Source organism: Pleurodeles waltl, chromosome 12 (genome assembly GCF_031143425.1).
Source record: "Pleurodeles waltl isolate 20211129_DDA chromosome 12, aPleWal1.hap1.20221129, whole genome shotgun sequence".
Lineage (NCBI taxonomy): Eukaryota > Metazoa > Chordata > Amphibia > Caudata > Salamandridae > Pleurodeles > Pleurodeles waltl.
Window position 1 is genome coordinate 362,018,629 of NC_090451.1, and position 12,163 is coordinate 362,030,791.

Below are 12,163 nucleotides of genomic sequence, written 5' to 3' on the forward strand. Positions count from 1 at the left end.
ATCCCCTGAGAAGTTCGGCAAGGGAAGGCACCAGGGTGGTAAACAGAGAGCCTACCTCTCAAAAGATCACTGAGTGAGCTGTGTTCAAAGGCAAGGCTAGAAAAATTAACTCAGCTGGTCATAAGACAGGCCCTTGGTCAGCACACAAGGTGGGCAAAATAGACCAGTCTCGTGCTGAGAGACAAAACATTGTTGGACCAGTAGCGAGTGGTTGGGGGCATTCCAGCGTAAAACAAGGGAAGGGCAGAGACATAAGAACCCAGCAGAGATTGATGGTCACACTCTCTGTAAGATCCTTCTTCAAGGTGTTGCCAATTAATAACACATCACAAATACCTGCCAGTAAACCTGTTCCAAACTCACAGAATAGGGCACTTCTGCCAGGAACTAGTGACACTATTGCAATCACCAACATGGTTAAAGGCACCAGCCTTGGGAATATCACCAAAGTTAACACTTCCAATAGATATCAGGTCTTGGATGACATGGCAGAAACAAGTGTGAAGGGAGCGCAGGGAGTGACAGGGGAGCATTGCCCCAAGGTGGAAGGTACAAGGGGACTGAGTGAAGAAAGCAGTATTCTTTGTCTCTTTATAGTGCCTCAGAGCCAGCATCAGAGAACAGCGACCTTGGAGGCTCAGCACATGAGCTCAATCACATCCAGCTCCACAAAGACAGATTAGCTGATCCAACAGTGGAGAGCCTGTTGGCATTGATATCAAAGATCAAGTCTAGATTTGTATATCTATTTGGAGGTACAGGGTGTGTTTAGTACTTTAGAGAAGAAAAATGTGACTCCCTTGCACAAAGGACACAGGCCCTAGAGGAGACAGTGTCGGAGCTCAAAGAGATAGTAGTGAAGATGAAGGAGGAAATTGTAAAGTTAAAACACAAGTAGGGCACGCTCCTGGAGAAACTAGAACAGGTAGAGAATAGTTTCAGAATAAATAATTTGAGGATTACAAATGTACTGGAGGGCGCTGAGGGGCAGGATCTGAGATATTTTGTGGTAGAGTTATTTAAATCAATACCTGCCACAGACAATGCTAATGTTGACCTAGCAAGGGACATCCAGAGAGTATACCATGATCCCGTCAAGAGGAACCCAAATTGGGGTAAGCCTCAGAAGATACTCGAAAACACCTCCACCTACTTGATTAAAGAGCAAATATTGGTGATAACACTAAAATTGAAAAAGATACCAAGGGAGAGCTTCACCTTTCAAATCAGGATAGATGCCTTCCACTCAACCACAGACAGACAATGGGAGCTAAGGAGGTGTATTGAAGAATTTAAAAAGCTAGGTGCTACTGCTCAACTGAAGTTTCCTGCCACCTTAGCAGTGATGTATCACAATAAAATGCATAACGTAAGAGAGCCTGCAGATGCAGATGAACAGATCAATAGCATTAGGTCCTGAGAGTCACCCCCTACAGTAAACGTTGACCAGCCGCAGGCAGACCCCAAGGAGAGTGCTTGCGGATCTCTCCATAAGCATGCTCAACTGGTAGCCATTTCTTGGGCCATACTATTAGCCCACATACATGAGGAAGTTAGTCATTCCTTGGACACTCCCTAAGGTGGAATGTCCAAGAGGAAACTGGGAGGGTTCTCCTGGGGTGGGTGAGGCTTGGGAGAAGTAGGAAGGGAGGACGTAACACTGGGGGGAGCACTGGGAAAAAAGCTACCAAAGAAAATAATTCTCAGGAGCCTTTTGTCCATTTTCAACATGGTGTTGATAGGAACAAATTTGGTTAGTTGGTCGGTCAATAGGATAACATTTGAATTAAAGTATGGGAGATATAGATGGGGGTGATAGGCCTTTGTGCAAATATTATCATGGAATATAAATTACTGTATTAAAAAAAAAGACTAAAGAGAATCTTATAATATCTACAAGACTCCCAAGCACATATGATTATTTTACACGGGGCATGCTTAAGTCATAGAGAATTCCTAGAACTCTTTAGGTCTCAAAAATGGCCCAGCAAGTAATTTGTACAGACCAAGACGGTTGCACAAAGGGAGTAGCTACTTTAGTTAAAAATAACATCGAAGCTACTATTACTGAACATACCTCTGACTATTTTGGTAGATGGTTAGATTCCAAAATCCACATGTGTGTAAACAACTATCCCTTAGTGGGGTATTATGGTCCTAATTGGGACAATGTTAATGTAATACAAAGTGTCCACATAAAATTATTGGAAAACTCTGCCCCTAACATTATGGCAGGTGATATTAATATATTTCTAGATAATTGTCAGGACAAGTCATGCAGAAGAGAGCTATCACATTCTCCCAAGATGCAAGTGCACATTAAAAGCATGTCAGAGTTTTGATTGCTCGACATGTAGAGAAGAAGGATAGGAAACACAAGAGAATACACATTCAATAATAAAAATTACAGCCATGCCTCTTGAATTGACTTTTTTTAGTAGCTCAACAATCGAGTGAAGCAGTCAATTGCATTAGACATCTGCTGGCCAACCTATCTGATCATTCTGCCATACTGGCAGAGCTTAATCTTCCCCAAATGAAGGGGCAGGTGATGGTGGAGGCTGGATCATAGATTACTACTAGAAATAGAGGTTGTTGAGCCCCTACAAGCAGATACTGCTGATTTTGTAAACTTTTTTTTTTGCTAAAACATTTCTCACATATTTTAGCATGTTTGCTGGGGCAGCCCGCGCTTCATAAACTGGCTTCACCAGTCTACTCCCCGCTTCCATCTTGATAGGGTCGGCGGTGCAGACGTGTACCAACTGGCTGTAATGTCCCTCTTGGCCACTAGCTTTGCAGTTCCTAGGAAAGTGTAGTCCGCTCTTGTACCCTTCATATCCACCATCACCCCCAGCAGCACCACCTTGGGTGATAACAGGACCTCCCAAACCACAGTCTCTGTGAGCTCATCAAGTACTCTAGACCAGTAGCGTTGAAAGGGAGAACACACCCATACCATATGGTAGAAGTCAGCAGGAGTGGCCTCTCACCTAGGCAGGCAGGCTCGGGGAGGAACCCCACCCAGTGCAGTCTGGCATGGGAAAGATAGGCACCATATAGACAGTATGTTTGTATTAGCCTGAATTGGAAGAACATAGTAATAACTCTGGGCGCCATTGGGGCGCCACACCAGTCATCATCCTTCACGGAACCTAGCCACTGTTCCCACCTGCTTCTGATATGATTCATATATCCTGGCGCATTGTTAATCAACATTTTGTGTATTTGGGACACTCCTCCTTTCCCTACTGCTCCCATAAGCAGCTTGGCCTCCAGCGGGCTATACTCTGGTAGGGGATCAGTGCCTGATATGTGTGTATGCAGTGCATGGCAGAGTTGGAGATATTTATAAAATTGAGTGTGGGAAAGCTGGTAGGTTATTTGCAGGTCTTGGAATGAACACATCCCCAAGGTGAGAGATGCCCAACAGATCCCCCCAAACAAATCCTGATTCATTGAACCAGGTATCTCTCCAAAGAGGAGTCAGTTGGGTCAGAGTGTTTGACCCCGAGTGTGTTGCAGGGCCGCCCTCCACGCTGTGAAGACCATCTTGGTCCTTGAGGCCATGGAACTGGGGATTGGGGAGCCATAGGGTATATATAATATTTGAAAGAAGCTAAGGATCGTAAGTGCAAGTAGATATGCTTGGTCCGACCACCCCCTATTAAACCATTCATGTAGGACAAGGAGCTGGGTCACCCAGTAGTAAACATATATATTAGTCAGTCCCAACCCACTGTTGTATTCGCCTCTTTGACAAAGGTATATTGACAGTCTATGTCTGACACCCTGCCAAAGGAATGATGTTATGACTTTGTCCATTGCGTGAAAACAGAGACGCAATAGTGGAAACAATATGTTTTGAAAGACGTATAAGAACCTTGGGAGAGTTATCATCTTAAAGAGCACTATACCATCCATGACATTTAGTGGGAGAGAGGTCCACCTAGCCAGATCCGCATTAGCTTGCTGTGTCAATAGTTGAAGGTTTAGAGACCAGGCTAAATCAGGGAGTAGCGCCACCCAGATGTCCAAATTTTTCAAACTGAGCCTCCGGATTGGCACCGTATTTTGCCATGCAAAATAATCTTGTGATGGTGCCAGGAGTACCAAGATAGACTTGGAAGAGTTTATTCAGAGACCTGAGGCCTTTTCAAAGCATCTTAGGAGGTGAAGACTACACGGGCCGGAGATGACTGGGACTGCCAGAAAGAGAAGGACTTCGTCCACGTAGAGTGCTATTCGGTCTTCATGATCGTTGTCCCATCTCCATCCCTTAAAGAGATAATCGCTCCTGATTAGTTGCACAAATGGCTCGATGCCGAAGACAAAGAGGAGAAGGGAGAGGGAGAATGGGAAAGGTGAGGGAAAGAGCCCCATTAATCTGGACATGAGCCATGGGGTTAACGTATCATGGCTGGATTAGCCTTCGAAAGCAAGGCCCCAGTCTGGCCCTGCTCATAACCAGCTGTAAATAGTTCCAATCCGCTGTATCCGCTGTATCCGCTGTATCAAATGCCTTCACAAAATCCATAAATAGTAGTGCTAAATCTGAGGACAGTTGATGCCGATGGGCCAAGGCCACCTGGAGCCAACAGACACAGGCCCATTTTTATACTTTTTGACGCAAATCAGCGCTTGGGCAGATTTGCGTCAAAAAGTTTACTGCCGGCTAGCGCCATTCCAACGCGCCAGCTGGGCACCTTATTTATGGAATGACATTAGCCAGCGCTGCGGCCTGGTTTGCGTCAAAATAAATGACGGTAACCGGGCAGCAGAGGCGAAGGGAAGACTGGGGGTTGTGCACCAGAGAATGGTGCAAGTCAGGTTAGAGTCAAAAATATTGGCTCTAACCTGACTTGCGCCATTTTTTGACACACAACCCCCATGGAAATGACTCCTGTCTTAGCAAAGACAGGAGTCATGTCCCCCTGCCCAATGGCCATACCCCGGGGACTTGTATCTCCTGGGCATGGCCATTAGGCACAGTGGCATGTAAGGGGACCCCAGTTTGGCCCCCCTATGCCACCAAAAACAAAAAATATATATACTTACCTTCATTTACCGGCACTCACCATGGATGGGTCCCCTCATCCATGGGTATCCTCCAGAGGTGGGCGAGGGTGGCATGGGGTGTCCCTGGGTGCAGGGAAGGACACCTGTGGACTGCTTCCATGGTCTCTGACCACCGAAATGAGCCCACAGGTCCCTTAACGCCTGCCCTGACCCAGGCATTAAAAAACAGTGCAAATCCGGCTGGGCGCCATGTTTTAAGGCCCACCTCCTCCTGTGCGTCATTTTGACGCCGGATGATAAATAATGTGTACATGCCTTAGAGTCATTTTTGGCACGGGAGCGCCTACCTTGCATGTCATTAGCGCAAGGTAGGTTTTCACGTACAAAAAAATGACTCAAACTCCATAACTTTGGCGCTAGACGGGTCTAGCGTCAAAGTATAAATATGGAGTTAAGTTTGCATCAAATTTGCGTCAAAATAAATGACGCAAATCTGGCACAAACAGAATATAAATATGGGCCACAGTGTCTTGTGCCACAGTTTGCCATAAACCCACAATGGTCTGGATGGATTAGAAGGGACAACACTCGCTTATGACGGGTTGCAAAAATTGTGGTGTAGATCTTAACATCTCCATTAATAAGTGAAATGGGGCGGTAATCTGTGCCGGCCCTGGAGGGGGGTTGAGTCTTTCGGATGATCACTATGGTAGTTGTGTCCAAGCCGGGCAGGAAGGCACCAGTACGGTCAACTACGCTACAGAGGGCAGGCAGCCCAGGCATTAAGATCTCTCAACATGCTACATACAGTAGTATTCGGCCAGGAAGCTGTCGGGACCTGAAGTCTTTCCGGAGACAAGAGAGACATTCACCAGAACTATTTCAGCTCTTGTGAAGGTTTGTTAAGGAAATCTTTCTCTGGTTAGGGACAGCAGAAGGAGAGGCACCTCTTCAAGAAATTGGGCCAAATAACTGGGGTCAAAAGCTGGAGACGCAGCATAAGAACCTGGTAAAACCCAGCAAATGCCTAGGCTACCTCTGGGAGTGTGGTCACACTAGTACCCTTTATATCTACCACTTGGGGCATAATTCTGGAGAACTGCTGATGGGAGACCAACCAATGAAGTAGTTTCCCGTTCTTGTCTCCCCAGCCATAGACTCAGGCTGAAGAGGCTCGCCAGAGATATTTGGCTGCCTCATCGAATGAATGCGTATTCCCTACTGTATCATCGTCAATTGACGAGAGACCTTTTCAGAGGTATGTGTTGCCATGACCCGTTCAAGTCGGGAAGCGTGGGCCTCCAGTATTGTAATCTGTGTTATACATGCTCACTCTTGGGAACGTATAAAACTTTTGGTGAGTCTCCTTATCACCGCCTTACCGGTAGTCCAGAGGACTCCCAGAGATTAAACTTAATATCAAAGTATGCCCGAAGTTTGGTCTGCAAGTGTTGAATGCATGGTTTGTTTTGTAAATGTCAGGAATTAAGACGTCATATGGGGAGGGTCCCTACCCAAGCGGAAACAATACTTAGGAGAAGTGGGGCATTGACAGATATGCCTCTGGGAAGACTTTGTGCTAGATTCAATAAAAATGGCGCTGCACCCAGTGCAGTGTCACTTTTCTTGCACCCCTTAGTGCCCCCTAATGCCACCATGTGTGTGCTGTATCTAAGACACAGTGCACCATGGTGGTAGTTAGGGAACTAGCGTCAACATTTTTGACGCTAGCTCAGAGCTTTTCAGAATTAGCGTAAAAAATGTTGACGTTAATCCTGCAAAGTCCATTGAGGCCCATTATGAATAATGATGTGCCTCCTTTTAACGCCAGTTCTGAGTAGGCATTCAAAGTGCTGAAATAAATGACGCAAGGAAGTATCTTAGATTTATTTGCACCATTTTTTCAGCCCCCCCAACGGGGGAATCCCCCCTTTGCATACATTATGCATGGAGCATGCATGATGTAGCACAAAGGGTTACAAAGTAGTGCAATGCATGCATTGCGCCTCTTTGTAAATCTGGTGCTGCGTTTTTGGCCATCTAAATCCACATTAGCATAATAAAAATTATGTTACTGTGTCATTAGAATCGCGCAAAGGGCTCTTAAATCTTCCCCTTTGAATGTGAGAGAGGATACCACAATCAGTGGCAGGCATAAGGATAAGATCTATTCTGGATTGTGTATGGTGTGCTGCCGATGTGTGGGTAAATTGTCGACTCTTCGGGTGCCACACCCTCCACACGTCACAGAGTCCTAGAGATGCCAACCGGTCCGTGAAGTGACATGTAATACAATATCTGGAGATGGAGGGGAGCTTGATATATCTATTATGGGTATGGGACCACGTTAAAATTGCCTCCTATCAGTGTCAGTCCATGGAGTAATTCCAGTATGACCTTAGAGATTTCTACCAGAAAACCTCACAGGGCCACCAGTGGGGGGGGCATACGCAATCACTAGATTGAATGCAATCCCTTCCAGTGTGCCTGTTAGCACCACAAATCACCCCTGCCTATCTCTCACCACCTTATCAACTAGGATTCAGTTGTAAGATAGGGCACTCCAACAGTGGGTACGTTTATAAGACACTAATACCCGGCCCCAGAAGTTAAGCCTCAGAGAAACTTTAAAGTGTGGGGCTGCAGGATAAATTGGTGTCTCTACTTGAATTCTCCCCGTCTGCTGAGAGCCTCCCTGCAGGCGAATCTGAAGTAAACTTTTGAGCTGTTGCGGAGATGGTCCCACCCAGTGCCTCCACCAGGGGGGCAGCCTCAAGAAGCCTGTGTGATGGAGATGTAAACACAGCTCGCCGCACCAAACCACATCTCTGAGAGCGAGTGTGTTTCTTTTGCTTCTTGGGTTGTACATCATTGAGATGTGAGTCCGCCTTGGCCAAGGCAGAAGGAGGGCTCCGCTCAGGGCGGACCAGCAGACGTTCCTCTGTAAGCCATGTCCATGTGGATGCCAGCGTCTTGAAGAACCATTTCTTGTCAGAATCAACCACTCTGAGCAGGAAAAAGGAGTTGATAAGGTAGTCCCATCTCACTCAGCTTCTGTTTAACTTCAAGGTATGATCGGCTCCATGGACGGACTTCTTTAGTATAGTCCGGGAAGAGAAGGACTCAGGGTGCTCCACACCTGAGATTTTCCCGGCCCCGGGCTTCCTGTAATAATGCATCTCTGTCACGGAAATTGAAAAAACAGACCATCACTGGCCTGGGAGAGGCGCTGGGTGGGGCCTGACAGTCAAAGCTCAATCGCACACCAGGGTGACAGATGGGTGTAGGGCATCCAGGTTTTGAACCAGCTCCTTCAGGAATGGCACGTATGCGCTGTGAGTGGTTTTCAGCATCTTCTGCACAGTGGTGCAGCTCCGAAGTACGTACCAGGAGATTTGAAACTTGGGATTTGAGGTTCTTCACTTCATCTTCCACATCGGACAGTTGTGTTTCTGCTTCCGTGAGCCTGGTTGTTGCATTACGAAGGTCCTGGTGCACTAGTGCGACGTCTACCCTGACCTCCACAATCTTTGTTTCAATGGCCTCTTGTGGGGATTGGATTGCTTGGAGGATTATAGCAAGGTCCCTGGATGGGTGAACAGTTGTCCAGGATTCAGCCATCCCAGTGGGGGCCGAAGGCAGATCAGTGGTGTATTGGTCCATGTGTGTCTGAGCAGTCGAGGAGCGGTACACCTTATCTTTACCCATGGCGATTTTGCCATAAGGGTCCTCTGCAGTCATTCAACCCTCTTGTCACCCTCCTGTGACAACATGAGCAGATGAACTCTGGAAACAGGGCTATCAGTCCTACCCCAGAAACCAACTTCAGTGTAACACAAGAAGCGCCCCAATCAGCCATGCTCCAGGGGTGCCCCCTTGAGTTTCTCCAGCAGTGCGCTGTCAAAGCAGGTGATTGTGGGCCCTTCATCATCACTTAATGTCAGAAGTTACTCTCAGCATTACATGCCCCTAGACTATCCCATCTGCATCACTCTGTGGCTGCCTTTGGGGCTCAATCCTGTTGCTGCATCTGCAGCAGCACAAGCAGTCAAGGTTGAAGGCCCAGGCAAGCTGTGTCCAGCAGACATGCGAGGGGGCAGAGATTCATAGTGTGTCGGGGGCTCCTCGTGGGCCATCGTAGGTGTCCCAGAGGTTATCCCTTGAGCGGTGCTCCAGCCTTCACATTCTGGGTCCTCACCTCACCACCCGTCATCCGCTCAACTGGGAGGGCCACTGTCAGGCCAAGGGCTAGCCCCCAGGGCCCCACACAAGCCACTCTTGCAGCCTTCTTTTGAGCAGGTGAGGGCCCGGCGATTAACGCATTCCCTTCTTAACAGCCTCAACAGGCCCAATTCACAGGCACGCTCACTCTGGCCCGGCACCGCTCCCTTCAAGAGAGGCTGATTGTGCCGCAGTCCGAAGCCAGATCCTCGGGTCTTCCAGAGAGGGCCGAGACCTGACCAGTATTATAAAGGCACTGAGACCCAGGCGCTGCATCAACTACAGCGCCCCCGTGTATGGACCACACCCTCACCTCTGGCATTGTGGCACCACATGCACTGGCCGGTGCTGCTGCCTCGTGCTCAGTCCTCCCACCGTGCTGGCAGCTCACACCTGCAGAGGCCTGCCAGTCAATGAGGGTGGGGGGCCAATAGGGGCCTCACTCACCGGGTTCATTAGATGTGCGGTGGGGCCACCTCAGTTCTCCACCTCTCGCCGCGGTGTCTTCAGTGGCGTGAGTCAGGTACCGGGTCAAGCCCGCCAGGCGGCACCAACGCCGGCTGCCATTTGTATCATGGTAGGGACCGCAGACAGGGGAGCGGCTGCCCACGATCAGTCCCGGCCCTTATACTGCTCCAATTTGGCCCAACAATGGCCTTGATGCATCCTGCGAGCTAGGGCACACCAGGAAATCCGGCGGTCAGAGTGTTGAAAGAGGCGGATGACGGAGGGGCCAAAAGCACTCCTAAAGTGCGACCGCCATCTTGACGCCTCAGCCATGCCCTATTTTTAAAAATGTAATGAAGGTTCTGCACCCATAAATCTGGTTTGGGCCACCTTTAAGGACTACATTAAGGGAAACTTAATTAGCATTTAATTGCATAGAAATAGATCAAATACAATTTAGTGTGGACAGCTGGAGGAAGTTATGAGGAAACTGGAAGATCAGCTGATAGTTCAGAATAGCTTAAACATACAGGAAGAAGCAATAGTTGCTGAACTCCAGGAAACCAAAAATAAACTATCAATATTAATGGATGAGAGAATAAGGAAGAGCTGGGGGCTAGTAAATGTGCACATTTTGAATATGGAGAGAATAGTGGGAAGCTATTGGCTTGGAAAATAAAATCAGAACTATTAAGGAATTCGGTCAGGGAAATTGAAAAGCTGGGCACTGGTGAGCTAGTTTCCAACAGCAAGGAAATGGAGGAAACTTTCTTGGACTTCTTTTAAGAAAGTCTACAGGGAGAACCTAGATGTCTCTGAAAACAGAGTGCTTGAATGGATTGACACCACCTTTCTAGAGAAACTCCTAGACTCTCAAGTAGCAACACTTAATAGGGGGATAGATCAGTGCAAGTTCTTAAAAAGATTAAAAATGGGAAAGCTGTGTGCCCTGACTGGTTGCCCTATGAAATCTGCAGAGTGCTGGGCCAAATAGTTGTCCCAGTTTTGACTAGACTCTTTAATGATAAAAATATTTCAATAATAGGCTTGCATGCCATCCTCATTGAGGGAAGCATTAATTACTTTAGTGCTCACACCCAACAAGAATCTGGCAAGATGTGAATTCTATCAGCCCATATCAATGCTGAACTATTATTATAAAATCTCCAATAGGCTGCATAATACATAAAGATCATGAGGGCATCATCAAATGTAGGTATCTTCATGAACTAACACACGGGCTGATAGGGGCGATTGATATAGCATCCACCTTCAAACTCCTCTGAGCATTATCAACACTGGATGAATCAAAAGCATTAGATCAGGTCAATTGGAGGTTTTTGGGTTCAGTGTTAAACTGTAAGAACCTAGGCAGTAACGTCTGTAGAGCTGTTTAGCAAACTTATAAAGATCCCATTGCTAGAATCCTTCTTGATGGAAATTTAACACTGGAGTTCAGAATTACTAAAGGGACGAGGCAGGTCTGCCCGCTTTCCTCACCGCTGCTCTTAAATTTGTATAAATAGCCTCTAGCATTTTAACTCAGGAAAGAGTCAGCAATAATCCCGTTTAGGAACAATAGTTTGGAAAAAAGGTAGTTCTTTATGCAGATGACCTCATGGTGTATGCATCGGACCTAGAACAGGCGCTACCAGCCATAGGAAAGTTGACACATGAATTTGGGAGACTTTCAGGTTACTTGGTAATTCCAGAAAAAACAGAGATAATGGCTTGGAACTCCTCAAGTGAGAGTAAGCACATTAAGAAGGAGTTGAGATATCAAGGGATCAGAATCACACAAGATTTCAATAAGATAACCGAAACACAACATAGCTCAACCATAGGTCTCTAGACTGTTAAGAAGCTTGGCTCCCCTACCATTAACTATCTTGGGTAGAAATGTCTGTCTTCTTAAAGCTTATGTTTCTTCTTAATTCCATACATCTTAATTTTGCAAAGGGCTGGATAGACACACTTCAAGGAAGAATCTCAAGCTTAATTTGGGCCTCTAAGCGGGTAAGAATTCTGTGAAAAAAGGAACGTAGGAAGAAAGACAAAGGGGGCATAACTCTCCCTGACTTTCAATATTATGCATGGGCCTTTCAAATTAAAAGCTGTAGAATGGTGTGCAAGAAACCAGACCCTCTCTGAGATAGGGTTGTTATTTTCACCAATGCCGAAAGACATCAAACTGGGGAATCCACACTTTCTTTATAGATTTGGTGAGAAACTGTTCTTCAAAAGGGTAAGGCTGAAAGTATTGCGAGCTGTGGCCTTATTATAAGTTCAAATTAGAAAAGATATGGACCTACCTTTCTATAGTGACCACGCCCCAATATGGAATTCTTTGGACACCCCAGAATGTCTGAAAGACAGTTTGGTCAGCCCCTTGCATGCAGCTGGAATACACAGATGGGGACAACTCGTGCAGGATTGGGGCTTCTGCCCTGGGAGGAGCTGTGCAAAGAGGCTGATG